Source organism: Saccostrea cucullata, unplaced genomic scaffold (assembly GCF_032062105.1).
Source record: "Saccostrea cucullata isolate Sc308-1 unplaced genomic scaffold, CSIRO_AGI_Scuc_v1 ctg15414, whole genome shotgun sequence".
NCBI lineage: Eukaryota > Metazoa > Mollusca > Bivalvia > Ostreida > Ostreidae > Saccostrea > Saccostrea cuccullata.
Genome location: NW_026927162.1, coordinates 1 through 19,017, shown reverse-complemented (window position 1 = coordinate 19,017; position 19,017 = coordinate 1). Strand labels below are relative to the sequence as shown.

Below are 19,017 nucleotides of genomic sequence, written 5' to 3'. Positions count from 1 at the left end.
TCAATATAAATACTGGTACCACTAATCATTGCTTTGCTATTCTTGATAATAAGACTTTTACATACATTTTAATGTAAAACTTGGATCCCAAATTTTAGCCCCACCCTACCCCTAGTGGTCATAATTTGAACAAACTAGAATCTACACTACCTGAGGATGATTCCATATAAATATCTCTAATCATGGCTTTAAAGTACTTGAAAAGAAGATTTTAAAGTTGTCCATCTATATTCCTAAGTAAAACTTTGATAGGCCTTTAAAAGATTTTTCCTATATATTCCTATGTAAAACTTTGATCGGCCATTTTGGCCCCACTCTACCCCTGGGGGTCATGATTTGAACAAACCTGAATCTACACTACCTGAGGCTAATTTCACATGAGTTTCAACTTTCCTAGCCCAGTTGTTCTTGAGAAGAAGATTTTGAAAAGATTTTTCCTATATATTTCTATGTTAAATTTTGATCGGCCATTTTGGTCCCACCCTACCCCCGGGGGTCATGATTTGAACAAAGTTGAATCTACACTACCCAAGGATGATTCCACATAAGTTTCATCTTTCCTGGCCCAGTGGTTCTTGAGAAGAAGACTTTTTTGAAAATGCCATTAATTTTTCTCAAATTTGTGATTATATCCCCTTGAAAAAGGGCTTGGCCCTTCATTTGAACAAACTTGAATCCCCTATACCCAAGGATACTTTGTGGCAAGTTTGGTTGAAATTAGCCCAGTGGTTATTGAGAAGAAGATGAAAATGTGAAAAGTTTACGACGACGACAACGCCAACGACAACAACCACAACAACGACTACAACGACAACGACAGACAACGGACAAATTTTGATCAGAAAAGCTCACTTTAGCCTTTGGCTCAGGTGAGCTAAAAATCATACATAACAACTGTCTTCAATTTGAAATGGACGAATTAAAAGTTAAATTTTGATATTTTGAAGTCTGGGAATTAGTTTTTTGAAGATCTCATACTATCAGAAAATCACAATATCAATTCAAGGATTTGATTAGATCTCAGTTTCTTAAATGACTGCAATTTATCTATTGTCATGTATGACAGAATATGAAAGATATGAAGGGGAGAGCTTTTGACCTTTTTTTTTCTTCATCATAGTTCAAAATATATATTATACAGGTCTTTATCTATGTAGTGAATATAGGATTTTTACAGAAACCCAAGGTATTACATAGTAATAGTCATATAAACACCCTTGAACATTGTACATTTGATTAACATTTTAATCCTTTCCTAAGAATCTGCACCTAATTTTTTATAAAGTCTATAAGTTATCACACAGTGCTGAAGTTATTGCATTCAACGACTCATATCAGAAACCTCAGTACCTAACTTTTACCCAGGAGTAAATGATCCAAAAAATCTATAGAAATATCTTATTCATTCTTCATCTGTGTACTTATGATGTGAAGTTTGTAAGTTACAAAATATTGTCAAAGTAGTCATCTCAATAATCTTATGCTTTGACCTTGACAAAGTGTCCTAAATAACAAAGTGTATTCCTACAACCATTCTATAAGTAATACGTATGAGGAATATGGTATGATAAAGATATTCAAGATATTATCAAACTACAGATTATGGGACACTTTCATCTTTATTGGGAGTCTTATTGAGACCTATTTTAAATTTAAAATTAGACTTGATACATACACAAACTAAATGTATTTACAATTCCAGGAATGTGATAATTGCATCAAATCCAGCATCTGGATATCTGTGTAATTTCTAGGGGGTTGTAAAAATAAGATGTAAAATAAAAGGTTTAAATGTGTAATTCCCATACATAACAACTGTCTTCAATATGAATTGGTAAAAAAAAATAAATTAAAGTAACATTTAGATACTTTGAAGTCCATGAGAATTAGTTTTCAAAGAGCTCGTGCTATCAGAAAATCATATTTTCAATACTTGATTTGACTATAGGTCTCAGTTTGATAAATGACTATATCTTATCCATAATCTGTTTCTGACAGTGAAAGATACAATCCTGTCCCATAATCTGTAGTTCTTTGTCATCCTGTAAACCAATATTCAGGATCATAATGATTGACTCGGTTTGGAATCATATTTATTCATGTGCTTCTTGAATCCTCTATCCATCTCCTGTTTTATGTTCTTGTATCAGTATACGATATATTCTGTTAGTCTCTGCATAATTTAATGAGCTCTTCATTGAGAATACTTGAAAGGAAAAAAATATGTCTTTTTTAAAAAAACTGATATGCAACATAAGCTTACTAGAATTCTAAATATTGACAAAAAAGGGTATAAATCAAGCTTAAGGTGTTACATCTCATTTTGGGTTTTTAAAACTATGGGTAACACCCCCAGTAAAGAAAAGAGTAAAGGAATGAGTAAAATTAGGCTTGGAAAGAGAATTTTTACAGAGAAAGATGTAGACAGAGGTATACCAATCAAAATAAAAAGAGATGGCACTATTGAGATCATTTCTCATGAAAAATACACTGTATAGCCAATTATGCCCAGAAAAGGGTGATCCTAATAGTGTCAGATATTAAATGGACAGACCCTTGATTACAGAAGAAGCCAATGAAGAATATAACCATTTATTACCACAAGTGGGTAAGAATTACCTGCATTACCCTGAAAGACCTTTGACTGGAGAAGAAGTCAGGTTTTAAATGATAGGAGAAAAAACAGTTGTCAGGAAAAAAAAATTGTTAAAGACACGGGACTTTAACTCCATAGAGAAGAAGAGACCAGGATTAATAAAGGAAGTCCAAACTGAACTCTTGGAAGATATTTATCCTATTATGAGAGTGAATTTCCAGCTTTTGTTTATTACAAAATTGTGTATTTTGTCAAACTAATTCCCATTGCCATTTTTTGTGCCTTACACATGTGTAGACCATTTAAATTGAACCTCATGGTCAAGATTGTGATACACACTCTTATAATCATCTATGCTGTCTCTATGATGTTTACAGAACCCGCATCGTTATTCTTTACAAATCTATCGTGTCTATCGTGCGTGTATCCTATCGTATCGTGCGTGTATCCTATCGTATCGTGTTTTCCGTTTATCGTGTTTTGCGTTTTCTATCGTGTTTTCCGTTTATCGTGTTTTGCGTTGATCGTTTAGATTGTTTATCAGGTTCTATCGTGTATCGTGTTTTGCGTTTATCCTGTATATTCGGAGACCTTCGCCTTTTATCTTTACACCAGGAAGAAACTACCGAGGTATTCCGAGTTCCTTTTTCGTTTTGTTAGCTAAAATAAGATTTTTTTAGCCAAGAAAGAGAAAAGAAAGTTTTATCTCTCAGTTTTTCATCTTAAAATAAATATTAAAGCATGGAAGGAAAAGAATAAATATAAAAATTATACAATTAATAAATTAAATGATTAATAATAGATTAAATTAAGAAAATAATCATATCATAGTCAAGCAGAGAATCAAAATTAATTTTTGAAAATGAAATAATCGATTCGAAATAAGTAATTCGAATTGTATGATTTTTTTTTGGTCAAAATTACATTTTAATAAGATTTTCTTAAATTAGTCAGAGTCACTAGAGAATGATTTTTTGGTAGGTCACGATGTACACGTAACACCCCCCCCCCCCCGGAAAAATTATAATAATAATAAGCAGGGGATTGATATGTATCTTTTTTAATTGCAATATTCATTTTCTCCCGATCAATCGTCTGGTAATATTAGAAATGTGTTTTCGCCTCTGATCTGAATGTATCTACAATTATTCAAAATATTAATTTAAAAGATAAATAATAACAAAGCATTTAAAACATTGATCCAGATAACTTAAACACTGATTTTGTCCGTTTAGTCTCAATTTTTTAAATTTATTTTAATCACTATCTAATTAGATAAATTCCTTAATATATCTAAATTTTAAAAAAAATCAAAATTATAAAATATAATGGATGGAAATGCTCTACCCAATTTATCAAACCATGGCAGTTATTATAAAAAAGACGTTTTTCATTAATTTTATCTGGCATTAAATAATCTAAAAATAATATAAAGGAAAAAACATGATGTCTTTAAACAGCCTACATTTTCGGTGTGGAAATAAACTGAAAATATAATGCACCTGAGTGTCAAATCGAAGAGCTTTCCATTCCAGAAAACTGAAACGTATGTGTGCCTCTCTAATCAGCACACTGCATTCCTGTGCGGTCAACACCCCCTCCCCCTTCTCCCCTATCCCCCTAAATGACAGCTCGTCCCGTGTGTGTTCACCGTCAACATACCTGAACTGCTCTCTCACCTTATGTCAAACAGTATCAAATTTCGGGATTCTGTTCATACCTTGTGTGAACTACACGCATAAAAGTTTTTTTTTGCTAAATCAATTAAATAATATTACAATGTATGGATTTAAAAAAAGCATTTCCTTGCTTGAATTTAAATTCAAAAACTCATTTAAATCAATTTTGATGAAACAAAGTCCCTTAAGGTAGGATTCTTCTCTGGTTTCTGACTAGATGATATATTCAAAATACATTTGCTTATATACCTTATATATTGAGGTGAAAAGGATTTAAAAGACCATATTTTTCTTTCCTCGTTACAATTGTACAACTTAGAATAGAAATGGTAAACTGCGTTTGAAAACTAGCAGGGACTATATTTTTCGCAGAATGGTGGCGTATGAAAATATCTTCTTTTCTGCCACTCAAAATCATAATTGAACAATGAATTTAGTTATAATTTTACACAATCGAAGACTTGGAGAAATTTTCAAATGTAAGTTAAATTAATAATGAGGGACTAAACTTTCAAAATATATCAATAAATATGATTTTTCAAACAAACTAGAACTTTGTTAGCTTTTAAACGCTTCCTACCCAAGTGCAGATTTGAGCCAAAAATCCATAAAAAGTATTTTTTGGCTCTTAATAAACGATCAAAACTTTTTGTTTTTGTATCATTTTGTACATTTGTAAGACTACTTTATTATATGTGAAAATAAGAAAAAGTTAAGTATAGGAAGCATCTGAAAATAACTAATATATCCTAAAAAATTAAGAAGAACAGAGAAAATTCGGATTAGCCAATACCCAGTTTAGTTAAATTGTTTATGTAAATTTGATAATCTCATGCTATAGACCCGATATAGTAATATGTTATTATGAAAAAAGAACAATCTTTAATCTTTTGAAATAGAAGTAGGTATCACATGATTGGCCTTTTTTAATTCTTAATGTCAAGGAAAAAGATAATGACCTTGACCTGACCTTGCCTCTAATATAAAACGGTCAAATTAAATCTCACAGATACTATCACTTACTGATATTGTCTTCTTGATTCTGTGAGAATTTCATTAATTTTTAAATATTAGAAATCTGAGAAGAATCCTACCTTAACTCAATCCGCTGATTTATTTTTATTTGTACGATATCGATGTATCAATAATGATTATGTAAAAAAGTCTTTTAAAAAATAAAAAAAAAAATACTACAATTATGGTACATGAAATTCGGATCATCGGGTTTTCTTTCGGATCACTGGGTTTTCATCGGGTTACAGACAAAATTAATTCTAGGAAACAATTTCTTTGATCGTAGAAAAGATTGAAATAATTCTAACATTCTTAACTATGAAAATTTGCTCGCATTATTTTTTTCTACGGTATTTTACTTTAATAATAAAAAAAGAAGTCTGATTATGCCGTGACCATGCAAGACGAGTAAATGTATTGCACCAAATCGATTTATAGTGTTAATTGATTTCATTCCATACGTATATAACTTTGTTTTAGAAGTCAATATTATTTTTGGCTATTTGGTTAGATCATATTTATCTAACTTTAAATTGGTTACGGACTTTCAATATTTGTTTTAATTTTTGTGGTTTGTATTGTAAAGGAAAAAGTATTTTATCCTTCAATATTCGTTCATTAATATGAGGTTTTAATTATATGATATATAAATGTTTACATATACATGTGCATAAGTGAGAGCTTAGCGTAACGTACATGTACATGTGCATTAGTCGCAGATTCATATTCTGTTGACACGGTTTACATGTATCAATGCAGAGCGTCATTATGTAAACAGTTATTTAGATTTCTACTCAGGAAATGTATATAGTTCCTAAAGCCGATTTCTTTGGACCTTTCTTTCAGCCAGTCTTCTACATGTATTTTTTTCTGAGATTTTAATATTTCATTGCTATTTATGGATACACCGCAGATTGTAAGCTTTAGACATTTAATACAAATATATAATCTATTGCGTAAATTTGTTCCGTGAAATAACAAATGTATATTTTTTTTCATGAATTATGAATCTATTAATAGAGTTTCATAAATTCATATTAGTACCCGTGAGAAACGGCACATAATTATGTAAGGGATTTTTGTGCAACAACTATATGTACGTTAAATTATCAATAACAAAACGAGTCATAGTTCAACCTTAAGATGAGAATTTCAATATTTACGCAAATAACCGTAAATTCACACCCTTGAGTAGAAATTTTGAAATTAAAAAAATAACAGTCTCCATTTCATACATGTAATAATCCATTTAATCAGTCAGAAAAAATATAAATATATAAAAATAAACAACTTTTGAAAAATTACCAGTGATCTCAATTTTTTTAAATTATAATAATTAAATGTACTTTATAATTTAGATTTGAAGCTTTGCAAGAATTAAAATTAAAAAATTGCAGTATCTAAACAAAATAATCTGTTCATCTTGTCAGAAAACGTTCCGCATTTTGAAACAATCCTATCAGGTTTTGCGTTTATCCTATCGTGTTTTGCGTGTATCAGGTCTATCGTGTTTTGCGTGTATCGTGTTTTGCATGTATCGTGTTTTGCGTTTATCGTGTTTTGCGTTTATCCTATCGTGCGTGTATCCTGTCCTATCGTGCTTGTATCCTATCGTATCGTGCGTGTATCTTATCGTATCGTGCGTGTATCCTATCGTATCGTGTACCTTTAAAGAATAACGATGCGGGTACTGTATCTCAAAAGATTGAATCAGGGTATTTGTGTTCAAAGAGCTGAAGAAACTATACAGACAGATCTAAGATTTTGGAAGCATACATATTAATGAGGTTAAAGGAGATATAACACTGGAATTAAATACTAGATTATTAATAGAAAGAACAAAAACTCATAGAAATTATATTGAAAGTACCTTTTATGAATAAAATAGAAAGAACCTCATAGAAATGATATTGAAAGTACCTTTTATGAATAAAGTGTCATGCTCCAAGGTATGTTTTAACAGGAGATGGTTTACAGCAGTCCCATGCACTCATAAGAAGATCTTGGGTAGTAGAAACACCAGGGAATTTTAATTCCACACAATCAGATCTTCTTACATCAGTTATAAGGTTACAGTCTTTATACATAGTCAAGAGGGTCATTAAGATTTCTTTACTGGTCATCCTGATGGGCCACATTATAGTATTCTTTCCCTGTGATATAATGTTAATATTAAATGGAAAATTCAAAATTCATCAGCAATTGGAGTCTAAACTTGCTATCTTTACCAACTATGCTATTAAGGTAGCTGAGGGTTAACAAATTAGCCATATTTAACGTATTATATAGATATGTTATCTTCAGCTGTAAACTATCATTTGGCAAAGAAAAAATCATACATTTTAGTTTTAAAATTTGATTACTTTTGTATGTCTTTATATGGAGCTCTCCTTCTAAAGGAGATCAATACAGTTAAAAATGGTCATTACCATCAACCACTCTTGATTTTCAAAATAATATCTTTTACTTACCAGTTCAATCAATTTAAAAATGTAAACATGTAAAAAAGGAACGAAACAAATCTTCCATGGTGATGACTGTAGAAATAAAAATAAAACCATTTTGTTATTGTCACTTAAAATACTGCATGCAAAATGCATGCTTAAACACAATGCAAAAAAGATCATGAAAATATTTCTTATTAAAAGGCACATTTACTTCATTTATATCACAAATAAAAATGATTATCAGAGTAATTATTTAGACATTAAAAGACTTTTTCTTAACAGCAGATTCAATTTTGTTAAATGCCTGTCAGTACAGTATAATATACAAACAAAATACAAGCATGTACGCCATGTAGTCCTTATTTTTTTTTTTTTTTTTTTTTTGAAAAGCTCATTACTAAGAAACAAAAGTGAAAATGAAATTATATGTTTGCCATATATCACACATATTTAGAATCAAAACAAATGTAAATGACTTAGGATTAATCTTTTCTAAATTTCTCCTTTTCTCTTATTACATTCCTAATTAATATCTCTTTGCTCACAATTTAATAAGTCTGAATTCCAAGGGTGACCAACATAAGGGGTTATGAGATTATATCATAACTCATGCAAAATGATTTATTAACATTCTGAGGATCCCTTAGTATTTTCAAGTCTTAATAAGGCTGTGCTTATATCAATGTTAGAGACATCAGATCACATAAGTATTACACAGTAATAGGAACCATATAATCATGGTTAAATGTAAAGATGACATTCATAGGAAATGTAAACAAAAAACAAGACAAACTTACAAAATATCCAACTATATGCCCAATAGGCCTATCCATTAAATAATCCAGTGAAACAACTTCTCAGCTGATCCTGGGAAATCATACAATTCTGTGATACACAACCTCATTTTACATTGTAAGTGAAGCAACAATTTAGAGACAAAGAGGACAGGCTTGTAAAAGAGATCATGTATTTTACCACAATTTTGTAAACATTTTCTAATTTAAATTCAATTATAGAATGACTTATCATAAAAAAATTTAATGCACTCTGAGTTACATGCAGGTTATACTTCACATGAACTGAGGATAAATACAGCATTTACATTTATAACAGAACTTTAGAAAACCAAATACTCTTTTAATAACTTTTGTCATCGTTTACTATGTCAAAATATCCAGGGTCATGTGCATATGCATTTACTTATAATGCACTCAATATATATTTTACATGTAGATTTTTGAAATCACTGACTACATGAAGGTTTAAAAAGAAGGGGGGGGGCACAAATGTTTATAAATTTACAGAGATTCTCAGACTGAGTTTTTCCCAGTTTTACTGGCCAACTGTTGCACCAGAATGTAAAAGTATGAGTGATTAATAAGATAAGAGAGTCTGCAGGTTTCAATAAAAAAAGATAAGATTTATTGGCATATGATCTGAGTAATTATCTCCATATCCTTCATTTGGTCACTGTGATAAAAGGTTCATAGATATATTAGAAACTGAGAATGTCATTTTAATTGTTGTAAAAGCATGTATCAGAATTTCCATATTTTACCAATAATCCCCAAGTTTTCTCCTGGGGGTTAATGAGTGTGTTTTCTGTAGGTATGTTTGTTTACTACATTTGCATATATTTTAACAGTCGTACATTCTTATTACTTGTTTGCTTCTTATGTGTTACCATGTATACTTTGACTATCTCCAATTGTCCTGGAGATAGATCAGTTTTGTTAACGCATTGTAAGTCGGTTGTCAGTCCCCATGATCCAATATGTGTTTTTGTATATATAATAAACTTGGTAACTGTGACATTGTTTGAGTTTTATATAAATTTGGATTTATTAGATATGCTATGAGGCTCCTCATAAAAATATTCAGAATACTGATCCAACAAAAGGAATATGACATAATGTATCATAACTCGTGCTATAGGATTTATGAGCATTTTGAGGATCTCTTAGTCCTAGTGTATTTTAGGGTAAACATGCATTGCAGTAATTTTATCAATGTTATAAAAATTATGTATATAACACAGTAATAATTGATAAATACAAAGATGACCTTCATAGAAAATGTATCTTAAAAAATATGGAAAACTTACCAGATAATAGTGTTTATACACAGTATAGTAATATTCATTAAATAATCCAGTGAAATAACATCTAGCCTGATCTAGGATTCAGCTGTTCAGAACTTTATTAGAAGAAAAAAGGTTGAAAACCAGTTTAAAGGACCAAACAGTTATTTACATGAAGTCTCCAGGGCTGCGAAAGTCTGTGTTAGGCCTACTGAGTCTAAATAAGCAGCCACCGAGGCTGTGAAGGACTAACATGACGTCATAATCAAGATTTGAATCGCTGCCAAGTTTATGACGCCACAATGCATAGGTAGCTGTGATTTGAATCGCTGCCAAATCGTAGTAGCAGCGTATAGTAAAAAAAAAAGCTAGTACAGTGTAAGGGCCGCATTGAACATATAGGGCTGTGTACTGAGTTGAACCTCCTAGCCCCACCCCAGGGTTAGGGTTAGGGCTGTACTGAGTTGACCCGCCTAGCCCCAGGGTTAGGGTTAGGGTTAGGGGTTAGGGGTTAGGATTAGGGTTAGGGTTAGGGGTTAGGGGTTAGGGGTTAGGGGTTAGGGTTAGGGGTTAAGTTTAGGTTAGGGTAAGGGTTAGGGTTAGGCTGTACTGAGTTGACCCGCCTAGCCCCCCAGACCCCCAACCTGCACTCCTTTGACCCACCCAGCGGCTTATCCAATTAGAATCCACCATTTTGACCTCATTTGCATAAAACGTGCACTCAGTTGACCCACCCAGCGGCTCATCTAATCAGAATCCAGTATTTTTGTCCTCATTTGCATAAAAAGTGCAATCAGTTGACCCGCCCAGCCAGACCCCTTATGCTAATTTTGAATTAAAAGTTCATAATAATAAATTAAGTTATTATATTAAACATGGCAAATGAACTGGTTACATTAAAAGATTTACCTGTACAGGTTGATCACAAATTAAAAACTGCTATGGTTCTAATACTAATGAAACATAAAGCAATACATTTATTGAGCGGCACTGACCTCTTGTAAATAACTACAAGCACGTAGGATACGACCCCCTCCCTCCTTTCCATTTTTTTCTTGCTGAAGCAGGGGATGGGTAAACTTTTTCCTATTTTTGTATTTTAACTCCACCCTACGCTTTTGAAAGTGATCAAGTGAAGATTAAGTGACTTAGACGACGAAAACTAAGACAAATTGCAAGCCATCTTTTTTTATATATCTGTCGAAAACGATACATCTAAAAGCAGCCTAAAGAGATAAAAGGGTAAAATTATTTATAACATGCGATACGTACTAAAAATCCAAAATAGGAAAAACCCCAGAAAAATGGAGGGGGGGGATTCATTAATACATGTATTTATAGCCGGGACGAGATTTGGCGGAAATTCATTCATAAGATATTATCGTTAATTTGAGTGCCTTGCAGAATTTTCTACAGAAGGAAATATATAATATAAAAAAAATAAACACATATATCGGGGGAAGGGACGTGGATGTTAGTCCTTGACTTCTAAATTGTCTTCATACCTTCGACTTTTCAGACAAACTTATCGCAGATCTGCTATTTCAACGGGAAGGGGAGGGGGTCTGCCTTTTCCAGAAAGGAATATAAGGTCACTTTTATTTTGCAAATTCCGGCGAGAATCTGCACATGAAGAAACGCAGCACAGTTAAGGTTGCAATTAGGAGGCGGGGCCTAATTTGAACGGGAAATGTTTACTATGACGTCACACATAATATAAGGTCTTCAAAATGCCACAAAATGAAATTTGCTATTTTAAACAGCCGGATAGATATATATTACACACAAACTTACCATTACATGCAGTTTTGTCGCTTGTTAAATCCCACAAAACAGTATATAATCTATCCATCGATCGCAATGCACTTGTCAAAAAGACGTCATCTCGCAAAAATGACGCAGTTTGTACACAGTGAGAGGCTTATCAAGTCACATTTTGTACAATGAAAATGCCTTTTGTTCTCAAATAAAATATTATTTTCAATTAAAGAAAAGACCGTTAACTTGGATGCGATGTCTATTTTATATCTAAATACATCCTTCCATTATGTCAGCACCTCATAACTTGAAGTCAAAAAAAATCATGATGTGAAGTGATAATGTGTTTACATAGTGTTAAAACTTACGTGAACTGAATCTTTCTTTGCATCATTTCATTTCTTTAATATGTGAGGTCAAAATTGCATTACGTCAGGTAATTGTGTTTTATAATTAAACTTGTCATTACCTGAAGTCAAAAATCTACGGAAGCCCGTTGGTGCCATGTACGAAAAATAATTTATTTGGCGGCCATCACTTATTATCTGGCGTCCGCCACTTATATATCTGGCAGCCACCACTTATTATTTAGCGGCCGCCTATTAATCTATATGGTGGCCGCCACCTATATATCTGGCGGTCGTCACTTAATATCTGGCGGCCGCCACATAAATTATTTTGCAAAAGGTGAGTGTTATTGTATTAGGGAAGCCCGTTGGTGCCACGTACGAAAAATATTTAATCTGGCGGCCGCCAGATAATTATGTGGCGGTTATATGTTATATGACATTTTCAAATTTAAAAGAAAATTTAAAATCATTCAAAATCGATAAAATTTACACAAATAATTCAAAAATGCCTTCTTGACGTTAAGAAATACGCTGTGTTGTTTACTTTTGCTTAGCAACCAACGTCATAAAATCTCGAACCCGAACTAAAATGCGTAACTTAAAAACACGTGAACGTGATCGAAAGGGTAACATAACCGTCTCCGTCGGGGGTGACATAACTGTTTCCGGTGTGACATAACTGTTTCCGGTGTGACTCAGCATTTTTCTGGGTTTATAGCAAAACTTATTACATTTGTGATATAATAAGAAAATTTATTCAAAAATGTTATATACTGTAATGGAAGGTTGACACAAAGCAATAGTAGTTTGAGTAAATGTCATAGAGTGTTGACATAATATAGTGTAAGGTTGACGATATGCAATGTTGTGTTCTGCTATAAGGCAGTGACGGCGTTCCATACAAGGGCATACCCTCAATGTATCTTGTCAAGTTTTTACACATTAACTCAAGAAGCATTCAAATATTTGAAAAATGCTGCGAACCTCATGAAATCTTGCAAATAAATTAATTATAGCTATATTTAATGTAGTTGACCAGCAAAATATTCAACCTGCCGTCCAACAAATTAAATTTAAGCAATTAAAAAAGGGAATCTATATAGGTTCGCAGCACTTTTCACAAACTACATATAGTGTTGAAAAAGATTATAAATGAATTTAAGGGGGCCGACTCTAGCTTTCATTGCGCAATATTTCGCGCATTATAGTAAAATGAAGCGTATTTACTGTCTTAAAGCAACTTTTTTCACTTGATTTATGAAATTAAACAAAATTGAGCAATTACAGGTTTAAAAATGTAATTACAATTTTATATAACTGAATTTTTAACCGATTTTGCAACTGATAGGTAGGTTGACGTTGTTATAGTGCGTTTTTCATGTTATGATAAACATAACCTCTTAAGGAAAGGGGTAATGAAAATGTTATTAAATAAAAAGTAATAAGCATACGCTCTTGAAATTTACTACATATGAATTTGATAATCTCTTCATCATATTTTATTCTTTTTTGTATAAATCCTATTCATGCATCATATTTTGTACATGTAGCACTCTAAAATAACAGGAAAATTCGTTAATTTTTGGCATTTTGAGATGCCCTCGCTGGTAACAAGATGGTAGAATTTTGTGTTTCTTACATATAATGTACAAGATAGTATCGCTCATCATATATTACAGTTTGAACAAAAACGCTATTGTAGTATTTGTATAATTTGCTTTAAAGTGCTAAAAATTGGCACTTTCCTATATAATCCTTTAGTAAATGAACCTGTATTTTGAGATGGTTCCTTAGAAAAACCTGGACGGTAGATTTCGCCCAAACTTTGCATGTACACTAAAGTTAATGTCAGTTATATATGCTATAAAAATGAAGAGTTTCGCTATTGTAGTTTTCACGCAAAAAACCCATAGTCGGCCCCCTTAAGATTTTAACTTGGTTATGCTCTGCAATATTTGAATTTACATCTATAGATGACCTCTAAACTGCAAGTGTAATTGCTAAAATCATGTGACGTCGACATCACGTGACAAGTCTGTATAAAAAAAATCTAAATGCCTCCAACATACAGATTTAAACAACATTATAATTTTTTTTATATCAGTGAAGTCCTAAAAAGAATCGCCCATCCTGATAAAGTATGTACAGTGTATTTTTTATCTTAGAAAATCGCCGATATTTCCATTTGTAACCTTAACTGTGCTGCAAAGTAAAATAAAAAGAAACGGTAAGACATCAACACATAAAGAAAATATAAAAAAAGAAACTAAAGAACTGATTAATTGTTGGTTTACGCCCTTTGCGAGAATTTTCACTAATATTAGACGTAAGGAGAAACATGTCCAATAATTGTTTTATCGGTTTATTGAATTATTATGATGTTGGTCAGTTGAAAGCAGATAGACGTGGATTTTCTTTTTTTTAAATCAGTATAATTTGTTGTTTTTTTTTTTCTGCTCTGTATACCGGATCGATATTCACGACGTCAAGCGTGACGTTCTGATATTTTATGACGTCGTTCTTAAAAATGCTACATTTTTCAATATGACAGCAATTACATGTATATACAATTAAATTACGAGAAAATGAACCCTAAGACAAATTAATTTTTTAACATAGATTTATTTAAAATCAATTCTAGTTTTACATGTTTTAAATACCAAAGCATAAAAAAAATTGTCTGCACGATTTAAAAGTTCTTGATATTTTTTAAATCAAAACCTTGCCTGAAAACGAGGCAAAAACGACGTTTTTCCTATACAATTCAATAAAATAATGTCGAAAATGTTACTTCAACAACCATATGTTTGGAATTCAATTACACAAAAAGGGTGAAGACGATTTTTATAAAAGGTTTTTTCAAAGGAAGAGAAATCATACAGCTTATTTTCATGGTATGTTTTCGGACACTTTTAAAAGCCCTGCAAACCCGCGACCTACCTTAAAAACGTTGCATGCCACTGGACGTTTCCGTCCGCTGTCCCATCTTTGGTCTTCTTCATCTGCATTAAAGCAAATCACACAAAAATAATATTAAAATATTAATAATTCCCTTATATGGTAGATAAAAAAATCAATCAGTTTATATGGAGAATATAGTAAATACTGAGGTATCTCCCTAAACAATGACAAACTGTAGCAAAGGACAACCCTTAACAAGAAAAACAACTTCTGAATAATTTTATTTGGATATGACTGCACTTCATTACATTTAGATGATTTTGGTTAAAGGTATTATTCATATTGAAAATGTTGAAAATATGTATTAAATTTTCTTGTGAAAATTATTTTAAGATTCAACAATCTATCTTAATCTTGTCCATCCGATTACAATCGCAGGGGGAATAAGGAAGCATACAAATTGTTCTACCTTGCCTAAATCATTGCTACATTATGACGTCAAAGTCAGCTACATACCTATCCCGGTCGGCCTTTCCTCTGTCATTTGTGACATAAGTAATGCTACAGAACAACAATAAGCTGTATATTTCAAAATATAAGATTTGTACTTATGGAAAGTTTGCCTCCTAAAATACTTGGAAAGTGCTGCTAGAATCCCGAGTTAAGCATGGTTTTACGAAAAATCTCGGTTCATATGTAAAAAATTCAAAACATCGGGTAAGGTTTTGTGCGAATGTGTGGAATAATTATTTTACTGTCGGGACAGTTGGATTCTAGTAGCACTTTTTAGGCAAAAAAGATGTTTTTCAACTGCATTATTTACTCAAAGAAATTATTAAACTCCGGGGAATTGTTGTTCTGTTAGCTTTTTTATTAGGGAAAATTTCGCTATCAATAGAAGTCACCTGATGCCGTGGTGATGGTGCAGGTCATTGCTTTAGACACTCATTTATCTTTATGCAATGAATAATAATAGTTGACGTTTACCAGTTGTTTTGGTAAATTATCAAACTGAATTTTATTTAAAAAGTCTAAATTTCCCGAAAAATGACTTATATGCTTCCTTAAAGGTCAAATATCAAGGAAATAGATATACTTGTATATAATATATGTTGTAAACAATGGTTAAAAAGAAGGAATTACAATATTCGTATAATTTTAAACCTCGTTGTTTTTTTTTTTGTTGTTTTTTTTTTCTTCCCCTTTTTGTGACATCATTAGAGACACTCGACAAATTCTAGTTACATAAGTATAGTAAAATGTGCACTTGATGATCTTAAAATTATGGCAAATTTTGGGAAACAAAAATGTTGATATATCAGAGTTATGCGTAGATCTGTCTGCTTAGAATAAGCTTTGTATATTTGAGTCAAGAAAGTACTCAAAATGATTATTATTCTTCGACCGATTCTGTTTCGTTCGAAGCCGGTAAGGGTGAAAGTGGAAATTAGAATAACACAACTGACAAGGGATCAACATAGAACCTAACGAATGTACATACATGTAATTTGTATTTAATGCCTTTTACTAAGCGTGCTCAATATTTCCGCAAAAAATATTTAACTGCGGAAAATTGATTTTATGTGTTGTTTCTTATTCATCATATAGGACCAGGACTTTTACATAGTGAAAAAGTATAGAATTCCTTTTTGTTACATTGCATAGCCGTTTGAACCGGGCACATGGCGATTTTTTTTTTTTTTTTTTGGTGTTAAGCAATATACATTTATTGACTGAGTTCGAGGGCAACATGTGTTTTGTCGGACCCAAGAACCAAACTGTCTGCCTGAGGCCGTTAGGTGAGAAATGAGATTAAGCTCCGCCCATTCTGTAACGTAAGCGGTCCAACATCTCTCCGAGCGGTCCAACATTTCACTCAGCGGTCCAACATCGACTTTTTTATGCCCGCTCAGCAAAACATTAAAAATGTTTGACTTTTTTTCGTATAGATTTGTATTGGAACAATTTTTTAAAAGTATAACAAACTATAATGAACAATGAACGGAACAACAGAAATTACGTCATCATCGGATAAATATCATCCGTGGGAATTCGAAGATATAGCTATCACTGGTGCTTGGAACCCCCCCCCCCCCCCTGGGTTGTTCCGTACCCCAGTGGGTTTTTTTTACTTTAAAATAATATTTTTCTAAAATTTAAGGGGAAAGAAGGCTAGTTTAAGGTAGGATTCTTCTCTGGTTTCTGACTAGATGAAAAATTCAAAGTATATTTGCTTATATGTCTAATATATTTAGGTGTAAGGGATTTAAAAGACCATATTTTTCTTTCCTCATCACAATTTTACAACTTTAAATAGAAATGGTAAACTGCGTTTGAAAAATAACAGGGACTATTTTTGGCGGAATGGTGGCGTTTGAAAATATCTTCCTTTCTGTCTCTCAAAATTATAATAGAACAACGAATTTAGTTATAAGTTTTTGACAATCAAAGACTTGCAAAAATTTTCAAATGTAAGTTAGATTTATAATAAGAAACTAATCTTTCAAAATATATCAAATTAATATGATTTTTCAAACAAACTAAAGTATGTTAGCTGTTGTCTGGAACCTTTTTAATTTATGCGTAACAAGTAAATTTTATTTGCCCCCCCCCTCCCGAAGTAACATTTCTTTGTTGTCTCCCTCAACGGATATTAATTGCTTCATAAAGGCCTGAAAATCGTTGTCACATAGCGCTTTCATTCTAAAAATATTTTAATATGAATTATTTCATCCTAATTTAGTTTAGAAAAAAACTATTTTAGATATAAGTAGTACAAACGGCCTCGCCGGCCGGGTCAACTGAGTGCACTTTTTATGCAAATGAGATCAAAAATACTGGATTCTGATTGGCTGAGGCGGTGGGTGGGTCAAGGGAGTGCAGGTTAGGGGGTCTGTGGGGGGATAGGGAGGTCAACTCAGTACAGTCCCCCTGGGGTAGGGATAGAGGGGTCAACTTAGTACAGCCCTAACCCTAACCCCTAACCCTCAACCTAGGGGGCTAGGGGGGTTTCAACTCATTACATAGCCCTATGTCCAATACTGTGTTTACATTATACACTATACGTTGGTACTACGTTTTTTTTATGCTAACTGCACAGGTAAATACTTGCGCCGTGTGCAAAACATTTCAAGAATGTCATTATGACGTCACGCATTCATTCACAGTCTAGACAGCCCTATAACCGGTTCAAACTGGTTTTATTGAAAACAAGAACACTCACAATACAGATTAGAACACAGATTTTATTCACAATGAAAATACATACAATTACATTTTCTGTTTCTTCTGTCCCTTCTCACTGGTCAGGGGTAGTTTCCTTTTGGTTTCCCGAGGTTTTTTTTCTATGTCTTTTACCAATACATAGCACGGATCTATCTGTTTAATTTTCTTACTCTCTCCTGATCCCCCTGGTCGTTCTTTTTTCTGGTCAGTGGTTCCCTCCCCTCTCATTTTTGTTGTCTTTACTTCTAATGACTTTGTGATTGTGGATAATTGAGCACTAATGTAACAAAATCCACTGCTGTTGTAACATTTCAATTTATCCAGCTTGTTTTGAAGATCACTCACCTTGGTGTTCAATTTATTTACCTTGCTATCCACATCATTCATCTTGGTGTTCAGTTGATTCATCTTGTTATCCAGAGCAGATAGCATGTTCACAATCCCATCCAAAGTTGTATTTAAAATCCCCATATTTTCTTTATTAATGTCTTCAGGAAAAATATACATGTCCAAATTCAAATCCAAATCCACTGCATCCTTTAATATCTCTGTCATGGGAGCTCCTACACGGAGCCCGTGTGCACCTTTTTACCTGGGCTTTATATACCTGTTACATCATCTGTAAAGAGCCGTGTGCAAAAAACTTAGGGGGCCGTGTGCAAAAATACAATACACCTACGTTTTGTTTATGCTGACTATACAGGTAATACTTAGGGACCGTGTGCAAAAATACCTTTTACCTGCGTGGGGTATAAAAATGAGAATAAAAAAAGTAAAAAAAAAAATTAATTTTACTGTGATAATACATGGATGCAATGGGAAGAGAAAAAAAAGTATGTATTCAATACAGAATGAAATACCTGAAAAATTTACATAGGTTAAGAAAAAATCAGAGACTTTTTTAATTCCAAAACCTAAAAGAAAAATCAAAAAACCTACGAATTACTAGCCCCCCACTGAAGACCAG

The 19,017-nt window shown here is 32.5% G+C and overlaps 1 long non-coding RNA gene across 1 annotated transcript; it reads right to left on the bottom strand.

Moving 5' to 3' along the window:
- Positions 1-6,991: 6,991 nt before the first annotated feature.
- LOC134273610 (uncharacterized) lies at positions 6,992-8,638 on the bottom strand. Its single transcript, XR_009993452.1, has 3 exons — positions 8,534-8,638; positions 7,185-7,442; positions 6,992-7,134 (listed from the first exon to the last, which is right to left on the bottom strand). It is a non-coding gene; the product is annotated as an uncharacterized LOC134273610 (long non-coding RNA).
- Positions 8,639-19,017: the final 10,379 nt, after the last annotated feature.